This window comes from Euphorbia lathyris, chromosome 9 (assembly GCF_963576675.1).
Source record: "Euphorbia lathyris chromosome 9, ddEupLath1.1, whole genome shotgun sequence".
NCBI classification, from domain to species: Eukaryota; Viridiplantae; Streptophyta; class Magnoliopsida; order Malpighiales; family Euphorbiaceae; genus Euphorbia; species Euphorbia lathyris.
In genome coordinates this window covers 27,172,093-27,193,554 of record NC_088918.1, presented here as the reverse complement: position 1 = coordinate 27,193,554, position 21,462 = coordinate 27,172,093, and positions in this window count along the sequence as shown.

Here is a 21,462-nt window from a genome sequence, read left to right as displayed (position 1 = left end):
TATACATCATTCCTAAAGGGGCATGCGTCAGGGTTGCACATTCTTCCCGTACCTATTTATCCTTTGTGCTGATGGGCTTTCCCTTTTGATCAAAAAAGCAATTGCTAGCAGGGAACTTCATGGCACGAAAATCTGTCGGGGAGCTCCCATCATCTCCCACTTACTATTCGAAGATCATAGCATCATGTTTTTCAGAGCTTCCATCTTAGAATGCCAGGTCATCCAAGCCATCCTTTGGCGGTATGAAGCAGAGTCGAGTCAAAGTGTGAATTTTCAGAAATCAGCGCTCTTTAACTCGAATGTACCACCACATCTTCAGTCTGAAATTAGGGGGCTGCTCAATGTGAATAACACCCTTAATATAACCGCTAACTAGGGCTATCATCGGTTGTTGGACGAAATAAGTGGGCTATATTTAGCATTCTATGAAACATAGTATGGCAGCGGGTACATGGGTAGCACGACAAAATGCTTTCTCAGGCGGGCCAGGAGGTTCTCCTTAAATCAGTAGTCCAGGCTATCCTGACCTTCTACTTGAGCGTTTCCTTGTTACCGTAGTCCCTTTGCAATGAATTGCATCATATTATGAACTCGTTCTAGTGGAGTTCCACCCCCAATGGTCTCGATGTATCTATTGGGCATCCTGGGATCAATTTTCTGAAAGAAAGAGAGCGGTGGCCTCAGGTTTCATCATTTACACTCTTTTAACATCGCTTTGTTGGGTAAGCATGTCTGAAACTTCATTATGAACCCTAATGCCCTGGCTTGTAGACTTCTCAAATCTAAATACTTCCTTTGGGGGGTATCCTATTGGAAAATCTGAGCTCTAACCCAAGTCAATTATGGTGAGGCATTTGGAATTCGGTTGCAGACTTATCTCATGGCTATAAGTGGAGAATTGGAGACAGTAGCTCAATCTGCACATGAGACTCATCATGGGTGCCAATTGGGAGCTTCAAAATTAATGCTCATGCATTGCACCCCAAGATTGTGATCAGAGTGTTGTTCGTGAATTATGGATTCCCAGTATGTGCAGATGGGATACAGATGTTGTGCAGGACTTGTTCATGTTGGTCCCGTGTGATTAGTTCCAAGGGGGGGGGGGGGGTTGGGAACTAATATAACTTTTTCCTTTTTAATTAAGCTGACTTAATATATTTTTTTGAGTTTGTTAACTCAGCTTTGGCCAGCACGGCCGATTGTAGCGTAAGATAGCTTTAGTCAGATGTTGACTAGAACTATTTTACATATGAGTTTGGAATTGACACTTTTGTGGTCAGCTTCCAACTCAGCACTCTTATTTACTCAATGTCAATTTAAACAATTTATATGCCGAGTAAATATAACAAGCAACACATCCAGATATATATATATATATATATATATATATATATATTGAGAGAGAGAGTTAGAGATTACTCAGCACGACTTATCCTGGTTCGGCCTCTCCGCCTACGTCCAGTCCCCAGAATCCCTCTGGGCTTTTTAAATCCAATACTGAGCTCTTTAAAGGTAGAGCACAAACCGTTTACAAGGCAGTTGAATATGCAAGAGTACCGTCCTCTATTCGTCTACTCAACTCCTACTAAGTGCTATAACCAAACACCTAGATTTCTCTACCACTAAGCACTCAACACCGAGTACTCAGCACAACACTCTCAATTTTACAATTGATACAAATTGTTCTTTTCGGATGAAGAACACTTTAGATGATTACAGAAAATCAATCTAGCTTTTACACAAGAATAGAAATTTGGTGTAAGATCTCTTTTGGTTTTTGTGTGCTTTGTATGTATACTCTTTTTGTTCTTGTTATGATCTACTTAATGATCCAAGAATGATCATGTCCTTTTATAGTTGAGGTCTGAAGCAGAAATGATTTGAATCTTAGATTTGTCCGTTGATCCAAACGGCTCCTTTTTGAGACAAAGCTCTGGCCAGCTTCAGATTTGCAGGCCAATCCTATCGTCTGAATTCCACAGGCGTCAGGTTTGTCTTCTTCTCACAGGTTTCGTCTTCTTATGCCAGTTCGTCTTTTAGCTAACAAACAGTTGACCCATGCATCTCGAAATAGGCTTTTGCGTAATTCCAAGGTTCTAGATTGGTGCAGACAGTTGTCGGATCTTGTCTTTTAGCAAACGGATCATTCACGCTGTCCTGAAGATCACTCAGCGTGTCTTTGATAACTGTTGTCTTCGATTGTTGCTAATACAGATACTGAGTTCTCTTTTACTCAGCTTCTATGGTCAGCTTCGTTCTGCACGACAGTTCTCAAGAAGACTTTTCTATTTTTGATACTGAGTTGCGTTCCACTCAGCTTCGTTGATTTGTTTGATCTTTAGGCTTCTATTCTGAAGATCTTCTATCACGCCGAGTTACACTCCACTCAGCTTGTGCTGTATTCTCATGCTGACTTCATCCTGTCTTACTTTTTATTTCCATTTGTATTTATATCTATACTTAACATTGAACAAACATATTAGTACAATTAAATCAAAGCACTTAAATTTAATTGTCCCTTAATCATGGATTAACTTAAATAATTTTGTCAAATCAAAATCATGTGGAAAGGTGTTTCAACAAACTCCCCCATTTTAATGTTGGCAAAATATTTAATTGATGGAACTCAGCATTGAGATTCCCCATGATTGAAATTCTTTTTATGCTTCTGAAATTACTCCCCCGTAAGGGTTGCATCTATTGACTTAACTTAACTCTAAACCTTCTAAGATTCAATTTAGTAAAGTTAAGGCATGCTTATACTGACTTAGTTCAGTTCTAGACCTTCCAAGATCTAATTCAGATGAGCCTAAGTCAGCTTTCAGAAGAGTTCAATATGTGGAATATGTTTTGACTCAGTTTTGATACATGGTTAGTTTGATATCAGAGTTATGGGAAAACATTATCAGAGCAGATTTATCAAGTCTTAGTGTGTACTGAGTATATTCTTTTTTTCTTTTATTTGTTTGTTCAATTAAGACAGATCAGCATAAAGCACAATACGTAAGTAAGCATCACATAAGATTAATCAATTTTTGAATTAGAGATGCATAATTTTATAGATAGTCAGCAAGACAAAATACGCCAGATAAGGAAAACACAAAAAAGATACAAGTCAAGAATAAAAGCTAGCAAATCTAGCCAGACTATTTCTTCCTATTGACTTGGGCAGGATTGACTTTGCCTTTTCCCTTTTGTTGCTGCTGACTACCAGATGCTTCTCCTGTGTGCTGAGTTCTATCAGCTTGTTCTTTCTCCTCCGTTTTGCCAGCATCGGCCGGAGGAGGAACGAAGGTGTCGTTGAAAGAAGCACGAGTTAATCTTACGGAATACGCCTTGAGCCTTTTCGTGCTTTCCCTTAGACCATCAAAAACTGGAACACCATCGTCCAAAGTAGAACCGGGAATTCTGATAGAGGCACTGAGCATACTCAAAATATATTCTTGGGATTTTCCTACCCATGTGATAGTGTCAGTCAACATTGCATAAGCTTGATGGTACATCTTAAGCAAAGCCGAATCATAGAACTGACGTTGAGCATTTGTGTGGCGCAAATGTTTGTAGGTGGCTCGGGAGTATTGCAACAGTTTGTTTGTCTTGAGTTGGTCAGTTTCCATTTCTTCCTTACTCAAGTTGAGTAGACGGACAGCTTCGCTAATTTGTTCGACCGAACATTGAGAAGTTGAGGAGATTAGCTCACGAGTGCCGGTCAGCTCAGAGTTCAACTTGGTAAAGTATTGATTCAACTCAGCAGAGGTAGCATAGCCCGTGTTGACTGCAGAAAGAGCATTAATTTGGCCTTGAAGGGAATCCATGTGATTCACCATCATTAACTGCAGTTCGGCCAGCTTGACGATGGAGTCTTGCTTGGGTTGCTGTGTTTGGACTGTTGTCATGACACTTACTAGATCTTTGAGACCCTTGATCTCATTGAGGAGCTGAGTGATAGACGAGATTTGTGGTGACTCAACATTTGCAAACCCAGCAGCATCGGCATGAGAAGTGTTCAAATCCTGGAGAATAGTTTGAGCGGAGTCATTAATGCGACGCCCGGACTCAGTAGCATGAAGATAGGCATATGTTGCCTCAGGAATTCGCTCAGTTGCCGGAATTCTAGTGGAATTGGATGGGCCAGCTTGGTTAACAGATGGGCTTTTGTTTGGAGTAGCAGCGGAAACTGACTGCTCAACATTCTGCGATATCGGATTGGAAGGAGGTGGATCGGCAGAGATATTGACCTGCTCAATGTTGGTTTGAGTTGGTGCAGGAGGAGGCAACTCAGTTTGAGCAGGATTTTCCTTTGCATGCTTTGCACCTTGAGCAGCTTGGACTTCGAGCTCATGCTCGGCAGGGATTGGATTTTCTGGAGTCTTGGCTTGTTCCTCAGTATGAGTAATAAAGGCTTTCTTTTTCTGGAGTTTCCTTGGAGAAGGCTCAGTGGGATTGGAGAAGAATTTGAATTGCATGTCAGAGAGATCAGTGATGGGATCCCGTAGAGGAGAATCATCCAGAAGGTCAATGACTGGAGATTTGTGAGCCTTCTTCTTAAGCCTCTTGAATTTCTTAGCCTTCGGAGGAGAGGGGTCAGCATGAATAGAGTCAAATGACTCAGAAGATGAGTTTACCCTTAGGTCAGTGTTGAGTTCTTCCACGGCTATGTTTTGCTCAGCATCAACTGTCTTGCTTGGCACATTTGGATTCTCAACCTGCTCAATATCTGCTGTTTGCCCAGCATTAGCTTCCGTACATGGCTCAACATTATTTGTCTCCTCAATATCAGGTTGTCCTTCATCGTTTCTCAGTTCTGCTTCTTCTTGGTCAGCAGGGATTTTCTCAAGATCAATTTCTTGACTTCTGGCGAAATGCGAATCATCGGAGATTACGAAATCAAGAGGAGGAGCATCAATAGGACTTAAATCCGAAGATTTCTTTTTCTTTTTCTGCAATGGTTGCTCTGGAGTTTCCTCACTCTCTTCTTCAGGCTCAACTTGCCTTTTTCGTTTCTCTGCTGACTTAGGTGTGTCCTGAGTTTGCTCAGCATCAACTTTCTTCCCCTTTGATACAAACCGGATTTTCTTTGGGGCAGCATTAACATCTTTAGAAGAAGTTTGGATAGCTTTCCTCTTCTTTTCTTTCTTTGTTTGCACCTCCTGTGCAACATCAGCTTCTTCCTCATGTTCCTCAATGACCTCTTTTCCTTTTTTAGACTTGAGGGGTTGGTTGTATACTAACCCAAACAGCAGAGCCGCTGTGATTTCAGTTCCCCAAGTCTCAGTTTCATTAATCATGTCTATTTGATGATCTTTAAGGATTCTTGTAATGAGGGACCCCATCCTGAGTTTCCCAGTACTTCGTTGAAGTGCACCGATAAGGAACACCGACATGTTGAGTGGTTGATAGGTCAGCATGTGCCAGATGAAGCACTGCTCAAAGTTTGAAGCTGATGATGCTGAGTTGATTTTAGGGAAGATAAAGTTAGTCAGGATGTAGTGAGCCATCTTTTGATTCTGACCCATACATGTACTAGCTATTTCCCCTTTGTGGTCTTCTGGCTTACAGAACGTCATGGTGTGGTCAAGTTTCTCCTTTGTGGTCCTGAATTCTTTCCCTTTGGCTGGAAGTTTTAGCAAGGTGGCTAGATAAGATGGGGTAATCGTTATTTTTTTGGCTTTTGACATGGGTTACCAGATGGTTAGCATCTTTTTCATCAACACAGAGGTTGGATTAGAATTCCCTTACCAACCTAGGGTAGGTTTTACCAGGAAGGGAGAAGAGTTCAGCCCATCCATTCTTCGAGATCCACTCACAGAACGGTTGCTCAGCCGTTACGAAGCTCGGAGAGAACCACCGACAGGGAAGTACCTCATGGTTCTTAACACTTTTATAGACTTTAAGGAATACCTTTTCCTTGGGCTGCTTGTCCTTCTTTTTCTTCTTCTTTTTCGAAGAGGTTGCAAGGTCAGCTTTAGGGCTCTTGCTTGGAGTTTGGTCATGCTGACATTGTCTTTGAGACTTAGTGGGAGTCTCGACGTATTCCTGTGGAGCAGGAGATTGAGGGTTTTCATCGGAGTGGTTGTCGTCATAACCGCCACCGAAGAGATTTTGGGAATCCGACATGATTAGAGGTTTTGAGATTTAGAGAGAGAGCGATGAAAATCAATTTGCCAAGGATTTCAAGTGTAAAGAGGGATAAGTGGGAATTCTTCCACTATTTATAGAGGTTCGAATTGATCCTATACGTTGAACTGGCCGTTTTACCGCAAGATGATCAATCGACAAAGATCCTGGCATTTATGACATGTTCAGCGCATTTGTTTTCTTAATTATTGTGATTACGTTACCCTAGGTGGATATTTATGGCACGTGTGCAAGCTTTTAATGTTCAAGTGAATTTTTACTCAGCATTAAGAATATCAAACGTTTAAGATTTTAGGTGCTCAGTTTTTACGTAGAGGAAGTTTTATATGTAAAGTAACTCAACCCAATAGTAATCACTCAGTGTGTATGTCTGGTCAGCATAAAGTGATTTTTGCGTTATTCATCTTAGCTCAGTTTGGGTAAGTCACTTAGCATGCAATTGTTGGAAATTAGGCTAAGGTATAGCAGCGGAAATATAAATTTTTTAACCTATTTCCATTTAACCATAGGATCCGTTAATCGTTATTTCATATAAAGAGGGATAAGAAGAATTACCTCTTGATGATCAATCTACCGTTGTTAATGAAGTTCCCACAACTCTTCTCCGAGTTCCCAAACACGAAATAAAACACAGGAAGATTAATTTAGAATCAACCGTTGAATAGCAACCAAAGTAGATTGCCTCTAACTAATCAACACAAGATCAAGGATAAGAGAAATAGATGAAATCAATTGATCAAAGGAAGCCGTAGAATATCTCGTCCTCAAACTAGGGGTGTCGAAATTCTCTCTCTTACATTATATAGGATTTTCGAAAAATCACTCTAGGGATTTGGCATGTGTTGGCCGAATTTCACCTATGGGGGGTTATATATAATCTCTTGTATCTAATCCCTAGTTAGATAGAATTAGGTTACTGAATAGGAATTCAATTCGGAATAGAATTCCTAATTATTATCTTATTATATATCTAATATATTAAGGATAATAATAATAACCTTATTGGATAATAATAGGAGTATAATAATCTAATTAAAACTCCTAACTTATTTATCTCTTAATTAATTTAATTCATAATCCTAATCTAATTAGGAATAACAAAATCAAATTAATTATTCATGTATTTAATTACATGAATTTCGACCCCCCCCTTGGTCCATGGGCCTTCTTGGGCTCAATTGGGCTTCCATCAATTAATTAACATCTATCTCTCTTTTAGGTTCCAAGTCTTATGTGTGACCCATTAGATTCTTATTGCTTCTAGCCGTATGCAACGTTATTAAATTAATTTTCAAAGAATTATATTTAATCTTTGCATAACGGAATGATGTACAGAGTATGTGATTAGCAAGTCCGTAATCATTCCCCCAGAGCTATAAGAAGACAGGTTGATTCTGTCGTTGATAGGGGTCAAAAACCCCTATCTTTGGGTACGGTTTTAGGACGGTTTTTAGTGTTATTTCATGAATAAGCGAGCAATTCTCGCATTTATATGCTTTTGTGTGAGTTAGTTAGAAATTGGAAATGTTTTATTTACTTTTCGTTGTTTAGGCTCGTTTTTTGGTTATTTTAGGCAAATATGGCCAAAATAGCATGTATGTTAAAATTCCATTATCTTTTATAGCTAATTGATCCGCCAAAAGTCGCACCAAACGGAGTGTCTACTCAAAATGAGCGATTGGCGGGTCAATTTAGCCTCGGAACTAATGTTATTTGGAGTTTTCGTGCATGTGCAGGCTAAAGCAGGAACGAGTTCGGGTGAAAATCGCGTCTCGGGGACCCCCGGCAGTCGCTCGGAGAATTGAGCATCGGTGAGCAGCCCAGGCGGTGCTCGGTGAGCAGCCCAGGCGCTGCTCGGCGCGCAGCCCAGGCGTTGCTCGGCGAGCTGCCCAGGCACTGCTCGGCGAGCTGCCCATGCACTGCTCGGCCGAGCTGTCCAGGCACTGCTCGGCCGAGCAGGCCCCTGGAGGATTAGTTATACCTATTAATACCAATTAATATTCCTTTGAGTCTGAGGATTAGTTATACCTATTAATACCAATGAGATGAACAGGTGACAAGGACGAATCTACCCATCCTGTTATCTCAAATCGGATCCCCAATCCTAATGAACAACTTTTCATCAGATCTATGTAACTGTCCAGATATCTGTATATATGAAGCTTGTGAGATCAGCTTTCTGTCGGACAAAAGACATTGTTACATACAACTCTCAACAGTGATATATCAATCCTAAACATATCACTTGACTTGGGGTGGTTTTAAGTTTATTAGTTTATTATAAAGTTTTGTCTCACTTCATGCTTGTATGAACACTTTATAATCACTTTAAATAAACTTACGGATTTCCTTTTATTAGACTTTATTTAGTGCTTAAAAGGGATTGCCTTTATATAGTTATAAAACATATATCTCATTAAAACAAATGATATAAAGAACAATTCATTTACATTAAGTTTGTATCCTAGAACAATTGTCTATAGGACAATAAACCCCAACATACTCCCACTTGGACTAAAGCCAATTGTTTCTAAAACTTATCCCAGTAGAAGTTAAATGACGATCATGTACTTTCTGGGTTAAAGGCTTTGTCAACGGATCTGCAACGTTGTCCTCTGTAGGTACTCTTTCTATTCTCACATCTCCTCTAGCCACAATCTCTTTAATGATGTGGTATCGCTTAAGGTACTGCTTGGACGCATTATGAGACCGTGGTTCCTTTGCTTGCGCAATGGCTCCATTATTATCACAATACAGTGTAATGGGATTTACAATGTCAGGCACCACACCAAGTTCTGTAATGAACTTTCTAATCCAAACCGCTTCCTTTGCTGCTTCCGCAGCTGCGATATACTCTGACTCGGTCGTAGATAAAGCAACGCTTCCCTGCTTGGAACTCTTCCAACTGACCGTGCCCCCATTCAAGATAAACAGGTATCCTGATTGGGATTTAAAATCATTCTCATCTGTGAGATGACTTGCGTCTGAAAATCCTTCTATTTTCAGATCACCTTCTCCGTACACTAGGAACATATCTTTAGTTCTTCTCAAGTACTTAATAATGTTCTTGACGGCAATCCAATACTCGTCTCCCGGATTCCCTTGGCAACGACTCGTTACAGATAACGCGAACGCTACGTCAGGTCTAGTGCATAGCATAACATACATAATCGAACCGATTGCGCCGGCGTACGGGACTACAGCCATGCGTCTTTTGTCATCATCGATTTTAGGACATTGATGATTGTTTAACTTTACTCCATGTAGCATGGGTAAGTTACCTCGTTTCGATTCAAGCATGCTAAACTGATTTAGCACCTTTTCAATGTATGTAGCCTGTGAAAGACCAATCAGTCTTCTCGATCTATCTCTGTAGATCTTTATATCAATTATATAAGCTGCTTCACCAAGGTCTTTCATTGAGAAGTTACCAGATAACCATACTTTTACCGACTGTAGTAGAGCAATGTCATTTCCCATTAGTAATATATCGTCCACATATAGTATGAGAAATGCTATAGAGCTCCCACTTGCTTTCTTGTAAATGCAAGCTTCTTCGCAATTTTGTTCGAAAACAAATTGTTTTATGGTTTCGTCAAAACGCTTGTTCCAGCTTCTTGATGCTTGCTTGAGTCCATAAATGGATCTCTGAAGTTTGCAAACTTTATTTGCATCCTTCGATATGAAACCTTCAGGCTGCATCATATATACATCCTCAAGCAGGTTTCCGTTTAGGAAAGCTGTTTTCACATCCATTTGCCAAATCTCATAATCGAAATGAGCGGCAATTGCAAGCATGATTCTGATTGATTTGGACATAGCCACATGAGAGAAAGTTTCGTCATAATCAATTCCTTGCTTCTGACGATATCCTTTCACTGCTAACCTAGCTTTGTAGGTGCTAACCTTTCCATCCATGTCTGTCTTCTTTTTGAAGATCCACCTGCACCCAATGGGTATTATACCTTCGGGTGGATCAACCAAAGTCCACACTTGGTTAGTATACATGGAATCCATTTCAGAATCCATGACCTCAAGCCATGCTTTAGAATCTGGACTAGTAAGAGCCTCTTCGTAGTTTTCGGGTTCGTCGTCTAACACGAGAACCTCATTATCATCTCCCACTAGAAAACCATATCTAACTGGGAGTTCACGAACTCTTTGTGATCTACGAATAGGTGGCACTGGAGTCTCATCTAATGGGACTCCTTCGGGTACCTCAACTGCCTCCATTGTTTTAGTCGGTGTTTCTTCTTCTTAAACTTCGTCAAGTTCAATCATGCTTCCCTTTTGCGTTTCTTCGAGAAACTCTTTCTCTAAGAAGGTTGCATGTTTGGATACTATCACTTTCTGATCATCTGGATGATAGAAGTAATATCCCACAGTTTCCTTAGGGTATCCAATGAAGAAACATTTATCAGATTTCGAATCTAGTTTGTCGGACGCAATGCGTTTGACAAATGCTGAACAACCCCATACTCTCATGAATGAGAACACGGGTTTCCTACCAATGAACAATTCATATGGTGTGGAACTAGCGGATTTAGTTGGTACTCGATTTAGGGTGAAGAGGGCAGTTTCTAAGGCATAGCCCCAGAACGTCTTTGGAAGTAAGGCCATGCTCATCATGGATCGTACCATATCTAGTAGGGTACGGTTTCTCCTCTCGGATACACCATTGTGTTGTGGTGTATAGGGAGGTGTCCATTGTGAGCATATCCCACATTCAGTTAGATAATTCAAAAAATCATCTGAAAGATATTCGCCACCTCGATCAGATCGAAGCGTCTTTATTTTCTTTCCTAATTGATTTTCTACTTCATTCTTGAAGCATTTGAATTTCTCAAAAGCTTCTGATTTGTGCTTCATCAAGTAGATGTAACCATATCGGGTATGGTCATCTATGAAGCTGATGAAGAATCTGAATCCTCCTCTTGCTTGGACTGACATAGGACCGCATACATCTGAATGAATGAGTCCTAGAGTGTCTGATACACGCTCACCTTTATTGCTAAAGGGTGTCGTTGTCATTTTACCTTTTAAACATGATTCGCATGTTTCCAATGATTCGGGATCGATTGGATCTATAAGCCCATCTGAATGTAGCTTTAGCATGCGTCTCTTGTTTATATGGCCTAAACGCCAATGCCACAAGTAAGTTGAATTATCTAGCTTATGTCTTTTGGTATCAATTGCAAAAATAGGAATTTTGACATCTAACACATAAATCCTATTTTGTGATATTCCTGAAAAATAAAAGATCGAATCTTTATAAAAATTGCAACTCTTGTCTTTTATTGAAATATGAAAACCGTCGTCAACAAGACGGCTAATAGAAATAATGTTTCGAGACATTTGCGGAACGTACAAACAGTTCCTTAATTCTATTACAAGCCCAAAGGGCAAATTTAAAACATAATCTCCAATTGCGAGGGCGGCAACTCTTGCTCCATTTCCTACTCGCAAGTTTATGCTTTCTTTCTTTAGTTCCTTAGTATGTTTTAGCTCCTGCATATTTGTACAAATATGAGATCCACATCCGGTATCAAGTACCCAAGATTCAGACTGTGAAACTGTATTTATTTCAATATAAAACATACCAGATGCTGAAGCACCATTATTTTTCTTCTCGTGGAAGGTTAGGTACTCCATGCAGTTCATCTTCCAATGCCCCAAGTCACCACAATAGTAGCACTTTCCTTTGGGCTTCTTTAATTCCCTTCCCTTCGTTTCGGTGAGCACAGCCCCCTTGCTTTTATCAAGATGGTTTGGATTGGGAGAGACCCCTTTTCTTTTTCTAGATCCTTCAATAGCAAGGGCCAGTATCTCCTCGTTTTCTTTTATAATGGGCTCGACTGACTCGAGCATATGTGCAAGCTCTACAAGAGAGGTTTGCAAGCCACTCATTTGGTAGTTCATGATGAACTGTGAGTAACTCTCGGGGAGGGACTGAAGAAGTAAGTTTTCACTTAGTTCATGGTCCATCGCATCTCCAATACTAGAAAACTTGGTGATAAGGCTGATCATCTTGGCACAGTGTGCCATTATAGATGTGCCCACCTGCATCTTACTTTTATATAACTCCTTGGTTATTTCGAAGCGCTCGCACCGAGTTTCATTCACAAATAACTCTTTTAGGTGCTTGACCATGGAATAGGCATCCATATCTGAATGTAGTTGCCTTTGTACTTCCGGTGTCAGGGATGCAAGTATGATGTCTCCCATTTGATCATCATCAGTTTTATGCTTCAAGTAAGCATAAATTTCTTGGTAGGGAGCATCATCCGTTGGGTAAGGGGGTATCGGTGTATCAAGTACATACCATTTCCTCTCGAACTTCAAAACAATTTTGAGGTTGCGATACCAGTCGGTGAAGTTTGAACCATTCAATTTGTTATCGGTAAGAATGTTTTGCAGATTGGTGTTTGTCATGATTTTAAGAGTGCGTTTAATTAAACCTGAGAGTGAGAAAGAGTAAACGTATGTCATTCATTTGCTTAAAGTATATCAATCTAAAATTATAGGCCTTTTAGTTTATTTTAGATTGCTCCCACTATTTTGCCAAATTAATAGCCCTCCATATTAATTCGAAGAATTTCACAAATCCTTTAGTGAGCTAGGATCCTAACTCCCGAGATTTCGCCTTGAGTTTGCTCAACAAGTTAGTCTCATTAGTTAGGTAGATTCATGTAATCAATCACATCTTTAATGTGATTCCTAGGTTATTGGGTTACTAACCACATTAGTAACTAATATGCTATTCACATTAATCCCAACCATCTTGCCCATTAGTTTATGACAACATGAGTTTGCTCATCCAATTATCATAATATAATTTAAGTATTACCCCATATTCATGAAAAGTGATTTTCGATAATTCAGGTGTTACCGAAAGGACCCCGAGCTTGAGTTTGCTCAACAACCCAAAGGCCCTCAGCACTGCCGGCTGAATTATAATATTAGGGAGGGGCAACCGATTTTAATAACTTGTTTATTTACTTAACTTTTTAATGAGGGATTTTATTTTAGGTCTCATAATCTAACTTAGTCTTGATTTGCTTTAGCATACATCAGACACATACATTCACATACATTGGCGTTATGGACATATCATCTAAATTATTCCGTCGAGCCAGAGACGGAATAAAAGGGCAAAACCTAAGGAAATACTAACTATTACATATTTCTCTTTAGGTCCTCCGTCTTCTCCATGGCGCCTTGAAATTACATATTAATTTCTACACTACTAAAGAAAACTTCAATTGAATTGAAGGGAATCAGATGAGAGGAGAAATTACAATAGATAGTAGAAAGGCAGGACTCGCAGGCCCTATTTCAAAAATACCAAAAGACTAAAAGAGGGTCCAAATATGTCCATAACTCCAAACATGCATAGACTCAATTAAATAAATTTAATTGGTTGATTACATAACTATCTTATGTAATATTTATGTTAATCACATTAACTTATCAAATTAACTTTCATCCAATTTTACTTCTAATAGTTTCGTATCTTTTATATTAATCTTTAGATTAATATAACTATACAAAACTTTAATTATGCACGTCCCAATTATTTTGATTTTAATTCATTTAACATTTTGATTTACAAATTGGTAAAACAAACTTTTAAACAAATTTTCATTCGATAATCAAAACAGAAAACTATCAATTTCTGAAACATATATATTTAAATATATATATATAAAACGATTTTAAACAATTTAAAGCAAAGTGGGTCTTGGACCGGGCCCGAGAGTGGGCTGCTGCCGATTGGCAGCAGCCCTAGCGCGGCTGAACCGCCGTTGCCTTGCGGCAGCGGCGGCCAGGCGCCGCACGCGGCTGCTGCGCAAGGCAGCAGCCGCGCGACAGCCGCGAGGCGCGACTCGGGCTGCTGTCGTATATTTTTTTTTATATAATAAAAATTTTAAATATATATATATATCAGTTCTAAAACGATTTTCAGAAAATAGGAAAAACTACTATAGATTTCCGTTTTATCTTTAGAATTAATAAAACTGATTTTATCAATCTAACTATAAAACTAATAGATTTTGTTATGATAATTATCAACCAAAATAATTAGGAACATACGCATAATCTATTTTAATTAACAATTAATTAAAACTTATTTATCTTTAGAATTAATTAATCAAAACAATTTGTTAATTAATCCTAACTATAAATATTTATTCAATCCTATTGAAAAACTTCTAAATTTTCATATATGAAATAACAGATTTAACGATGGCTCTGATACCATTGTTGGAAATTAGGCTAAGGTATAGCAGCGGAAATATAAAATTTTTAACCTATTTCCATTTAACCATAGGATCCGTTAATCATTATTTCATATAAAGAGGGATAAGAAGAATTACCTTTTGATGATCAATCTATCGTTGTTAATGAAGTTCCCACAACTCTTCTCCGAGTTCTCAAACACGAAATAAAACACGGGAAGATTAATTTAGAATCAACCGTTGAATAACAACCAAAGTAGATTGCCTCTAACTAATCAACACAAGATCAAGGATAAGAGAAATAGATGAAATCAATTGATCAAAGGAAGTCGTAGAAAATCTCGTCCTCGAACTAGGGGTGTCGAAATTCTCTCTCTTACACTATATAGGATTTTCGAAAAATCACTCTAAGGATTTGGCATGTGTTGGCCGAATTTCACCTATGGGGGGTTATATATAATCTCTTGTATCTAATCCCTAGTTAGATAGAATTAGGTTACTGAATAGGAATTCAATTCGGAATAGAATTCCTAATTATTATCTTATTATATATCTAATATATTAAGGATAATAATAATAACCTTATTGGATAATAATAGGAGTATAATAATCTAATTAAAACTCCTAACTTATTTATCTCTTAATTAATTTAATTCATAATCCTAATCTAATTAGGAATAACAAAATCAAATTAATTATTCATGTATTTAATTACATGAATTTCGACCCCCCTTGGTCCATGGGCCTTCTTGGGCTCAATTGGGCTTCCATCAATTAATTAACATCTATCTCTCTTTTAGGTTCCAAGTCTTATGTGTGACCCATTAGATTCTTATTGCTTCTAGCCGTATGCAACGTTATTAAATTAATTTTCAAAGAATTATATTTAATCTTTGCATAACGGAATGATGTACAGAGTATGTGATTAGCAAGTCCGTAATCATTCCCCCAGAGCTATAAGAAGACAGGTTGATTCTGTCGTTACCCTTTCCGTATTAGTTACAGTATAATTCGATCCTTTATCAACTACATCCTTGAACTGAATCTTATGACTATGGATGATGTCAAGTCACATATAGCGAGACGTTCGTTTTACTTGTACAGGCCGAGTCAACTCAAATAGATAGGTTAAGTGAAATCTGTATTTCAAGTCTTAAGCTATCACCTTGCAAGGATTTAGAGTCGAGTCTTCCACAAGCGATCCATGGATGTATCTCCCATTCATCGGGAGTGATAAATGCTCAATCCAATATATAACGATCCCACAATCACTTCCTGTGATACCCAACGTCTACTGTTCACACCCCAGAGTCATCTCTGTTAAGGATCGTGTTACACCAGAGTCAAAGCATCACATTCCATAATCCAGAATACTAATTAATATTCCTTTGAGTCTGAGGATTAGTTATACCTATTAATACCAATGAGATGAACAGGTGACAAGGACGAATCTACCCATCCTATTATCCCAAATCGGATCCCCAATCCTAATGAACAACTTTTCATCGGATCTATGTAACTGTCCAGATATCTGTATATATGAAGCTTGTGAGATCAGCTTTCTGTCGGACAGAAGACATTGTTACATACAAGTCTCAATAGTGATATATCAATCCTAAACATATCACTTGACTTGGGGTGGTTTTAAGTTTATTAGTTTATTATAAAGTTTTGTCTCACTTCATGCTTGTATGAACACTTTATAATCACTTTAAATAAACTTATGGATTTCCTTTTATTAGACTTTATTTAGTGCTTAAAAGGGATTGCCTTTATATAGTTATAAAACATATATCTCATTAAAACAAATGATATAAAGAACAATTCATTTACATTAAGTTTGTATCCTAGAACAATTGTCTATAGGACACTAAACCCCAACAGCAATAGCTACACAGCATATAGTATAGTCACTCAATATTCAATTAAGCACATGGTATTATTGGAGAGGATTAGACATAACGATAGCTTCCCTTAATATGCTGAATTGCTCACGAGCCAAAGGCTTAGTGAAGATATCCATAAGCTGGTCATCTGTTGGTACGTAGGTCAGCTTGATCTCACCCTTGAGTACATGATCTCTAATGAAGTGATGCCTTATGCTGACATGCTTCATCCTTCTATGTTGGATTGGATTTTTGGATAGGTCAATATCGCTTTTGTTATTGCATTTGACTTCAATTGTTTCTGTTTTGACTCCGTAATCCTCAAGCTGTTGCTTAATCCATAGGACTTGAGCCACACAGCTTCCAGCAGCAATGTACTCAGCTTCAGTTGTAGATAGGGCAACTGATGACTGCTTCTTACTGAACCAAGATACTAGACAGCTTCCAAGGAAGTGACATCCTCCCGAAGTACTCTTACGCTCTAGCTTATCTCGTCCATAGTCAGCATCAGTGTATCCAATGAGTGTGAAGTCATTTGAATTTGGATACCATAAACCTGCATTAACTGAGCTCTGCAAATATCTAAAAATTCATTTTACAGCTACAAGGTGAGATTCCCTGGGGTCAGCTTGATATCTAGCGCAATAGCATACTGAGTACTGAATATCAGGTCTACTAGCAGTAAGATAGAGTAAAGAGTCAATCATACCTCGATATAGCTTACTATCTACTGACTTACCTTTCTCATCCGTGCATAGGACAGTGTCAGTACCCATTGGGGTTGATATGGGTTTACAATCTTCCATATCGAACTTTTTGAGCATTTCCTTGGCGTACTTGAACTGACTAATAAAGATGCCATTCTTACCTTGCTTGATTTGTAGTCCAAGGAAGAAGTTGAGTTCGCCCATCATAGACATCTCGAACTCAGTTTGCATCTGTTTACTAAATTCTTTGCACATAGATTCATCAGTAGCACTAAAGATTATATCATCTACGTAAATTTGTGCTAGTAAGGTATTTTTACCCTTTTTCTTAATGAACAAGGTTGTGTCAGCTTTGCCTCTGACATAATTCCTGGTCAGCAGGAAGTTGGTCAACCTCTCATACCAAGCACGTGGTGCTTGCTTTAGGCCATACAGGGCCTTCTTGAGTTTATAAACGTGGTTTGCAAATTTTGGATCTTCAAACCCTGGAGGCTAACTAACATATACCTCTTCGTTTATAAAGCCATTAAGAAAAGCACTTTTAACATCCATTTGATATAGTTTAAAGTTCATATAACTAGCATATGCACATAAAATTCGTATAGCCTCTAACCTAGCAACTGGTGCAAAGGTTTCACCATAGTCAATGCCCTTTTGCTGACTATAGCCTTGGGCTACAAGTCGAGCTTTGTTTCTGACTACGTTGCCTTGCTCATCTAGTTTATTCCTAAAGACCCACTTAGTTCCTATGGTCTTTTGGTTCCTAGGTTTTGGCACTAAATCCCATACCTCATTTCTTTTGAACTGGTCAAGCTTTTCTTGCATAGCATTGATCCATTGCTCATCATGCTCAGCTTCGGTGAAGTTCTTTGGCTCAAGAACTGAGACAAATGCAACATTGCTGAGGTATTTTCTAAGCTGATCTCTTGTCATCAGCTTGTTGTCAGCAGCATCAAGAATGGACTTCTCCGAATGTCCTCTTGGAATTTTAATTTCCTTGGGCAATGTTGAGTTGCTTGGAATAGGTGTTTCTACAATATCTGCAGGAGTAGATTGGTCAGCAAAGGTAATTTTGGGTTCGTGTTTACCTTTGGTCAGTCCTTGCACTGATGACTCAGAGGCTCCATTTTGGTCATCAGAAGCTGAGTTTGGTTCATCTTCGTCAGACTGAGTTTCCTTTCCTGCATGGTCAGTTTCATCGAACTCTATATGGACAGACTCTTCTACAACTTGAGTTCGTTTATTATACACCCTATATGCTTTACTGTTAGTTGAGTACCCTAAAAAGATCGCTTCGTTAGCTTTAACATCAAATTTTGCAAGGTTGTCTTTTGTATTGAGTATAAAACATTTACACCCAAAGGCACGAAAGTAGCCAATGTTGGGCTTTCGTCCTTTCCAAAGTTCATAAGGGGTTTTCTTGAGTATAGGTCTAACTAAAGCCCTATTGAGTATATAACATGCTGTGTGGACAGCTTCACCCCAGAAATACTTTGGAAGCCTATTTTCGCTCAGTACTGTCCTAGCAATTTCGACAATTGTTCTATTCTTCCTTTCAACAACCCCATTTTGTTGAGGAGTTCTAGGAGCAGAGAAATTGTGGTCAATACCACTGGTTTCACAGAATTCGTCAAACTGTTGGTTTTTGAATTCTCCACCATTGTCGCTTCTAATATGAGCTACTTTTAGGTCTTTGTCATTTTCAAGCTTTTTAATCAATGTGGTGAACATCTCAAATGTTTCATCCTTGCTACTCAGCAAGATGATCCAAGTATACCGAGAGAAATCGTCTATAATGACTAAGGAGAATTTCTTACTGCCCAAGCTGAGTGGCTGGACAGGTTCAAAAAGGTCCAAGTGTAGTAATTCCAATGGTCGCTTGGTTGAGACAATGTTTTTGCTTTGAAAAGACTTTTTTGTTTGTTTACCTTGCTGACAAGCATTGCACAATTGATCTTTTTCAAATTTAAGTTTGGGCAGTCCCTCAACTAGTTGCTTTCTAGCTAATTTAGCAAGGAGGTCCATGCTTACATGACCAAGTCTCCTATGCCATAGCCAGGAGTTATCCTCTTTAGATACTAAGCATATATTTTTTGAAAACTATTTTTCTAAACTCAACATATATACATTGTCAACACGAGGGGCAATTAAAATCAAATTGTTTGTTTTTCCCTCGAGTATCCGACACTGAGTAGCATCAAATATAACCTGTCTACCACTGTCACACAGCTGAGCAACGCTCAACAGATTATATTTGAGACCCTTAACTAAGGAGACTGACTCAATAGTGGGGTTACCTCCGATAGTACCTGACCCTACTATCTTACCCTTCTTATTGTCTCCAAAGCTTACGTTGCCACCTTGTTTAAGCTCAAGTGTGATGAACTGAGTTTCATCACCAGTCATATGCCTCGAGCATGCGCTGTCAATATACCAAAGCTTTGACTTCTCCACGCATCTCAGGCTCACCTGTATTTTAAATCATTCAAATTTAGGTACCCAATTCTTTTTAGGTCCTCGTTTGTTAGCATAAGCAAGTGCTATGTCATGTTTTAACTTGTGACGACATATATTTATGGTGTGGCCTTGTTTACCACAGAAGTCACAATGAGTTACCCTTTTTGGGTAACTTTGTTTTTGGTCAGCACCATTGTGCTGACCATGCCAACATACCTTAGTGGTATGCCCTTTCTTTCCGCATAAGTCACATTGGACAATCCGCTTGTTATACCAACACACATCTCTTGTGTGTCCCCTTTTTCCACAACAGTCACACTGAGTGAACTGTCGACGCTGACCAGTACCTGAGTACTCAGCATGGGATTTGTTTGAATCTTTTATTTGGTTCTGTAGGTTTGGGACATCCTTTCTCAGTTTCTTTGAATCTGATTGGACCTCCGAGACAAACTTGTGCATAATTTCCATGTTGCTATGCAAAGTTGAGTTGTCTTGGAGAAGATATCAAAGGTCACTAAGTTTGACCTCTTCGATCTCGTCACATCGCCTGCTGAGTGCCTTTATTTTCTTATTACACTTTTTAGTCAGTGTATATAAATCACTTAGGGCGTTAATCATTTCATTTCTAAGCAAGTGTAAGGATGTTACCTCATTTGAGTATTCCTCCTATTCAGATTCTTCGGAGAGGTCAGCTTGTTCAGATCGAGTGTGGTCAGTAGCGTCATCGGCCATGAAGCATATGTTTGCTGACTCGGTGGCATCAGCTTCTGACGATGTTGAGTCGTCACTGTCACTCCATGTGGCCACCATTGCCTTTTTGCTTCCCTTCTTATCTTTCTTTAAATTAGGGCAGCTTGACTTAATGTGACCAGTTTGATGGCACTCAAAGCACGTGACAGGCTTGGAGCTGTCCTTTTTGTATTTGTCACTGGACTCAGCTTTGTACCTATCACCTCTTCTGAATGGCCTCTTGCTGTTCTTTTCATTCTTTCTGAACAGCTTCTTCATCTTCCTCGTGAACATGGCCATTTCCTCATCATCTAACGAGTCAGCTTCAGTTGAGTCAGCTTTCATGACAAGTGATTTTTGTTTCTTGTCTTCTGACTTTTCTTTTGCTTCAAAATTTTTCATAGAGATCTCATGAGTCAGCAGAGATCCGATCAGCTCGTCATATTTATATGTGGTCAAGTCTTGAGCTTCCTCCACAACATTTTTCTTAGCTTGCCAGCTTTTGGGTAAGCTTCTCAGGATTTTCTTCACCCGCTCTTCTTTAGTGAAGTTCTTGCCGAGCTTCTTTAGCTCGTTTATGATATTGGTGAATCTAGCGTTCATTCCTGAGATATCCTCATTATCGTTCATCTCGAACAGCTCATATAATCTCATATGTTGGTTCACCTTTGGTTCCTTGACCTTGCTTGTACCTTCGTAGGTTACTTCAAGCTTTTTCCAAATCTCCTGTGCTGACTCACAACCTGAAATCTTATTGTATTCTGCAGTATCTAACGCACAGTGAAGCATATTGATAACCGAAGCATTGTTTTGTAATTTTTTAAGGTCATCTTCTGACCACTCAGTTTCACTCTTAACAATTTTCTCATTGTCAACAGTTTTATAAGGCACATATGGGCCTTGAACTATTGCAAGCCATGCACTCATGTTTGTGGCTTGAATAAAGTTCTTCATCCTATTCTTCCAGAACGTATAATTAGATCCAAAGAATAGGGGAGGCCGACTAATTGATAGTCCCTCAGGGAGTATCTGTGTTGTTTGATTCCCTGTAAGGAAACGAGTGCTGTTCTCAGCCATTTATCGGGATCAGCTCAAGATAGTTATATCTTTGAGTAGTGAGCTATTAGTCTCTGATACCACTTGTTGGTCCCGTGTGATTAGTTCAAAGGGGGGGGGGGGGGGGGGGTTGGGAACTAATATAACCTTTTCCTTTTTAATTAAGCTGACTTAATATATTTTCTTGAGTTTGTTAACTCAGCTTTGGTCAGCACGCCCGATTGTAGCGTAAGATAGCTTTAATCAGAT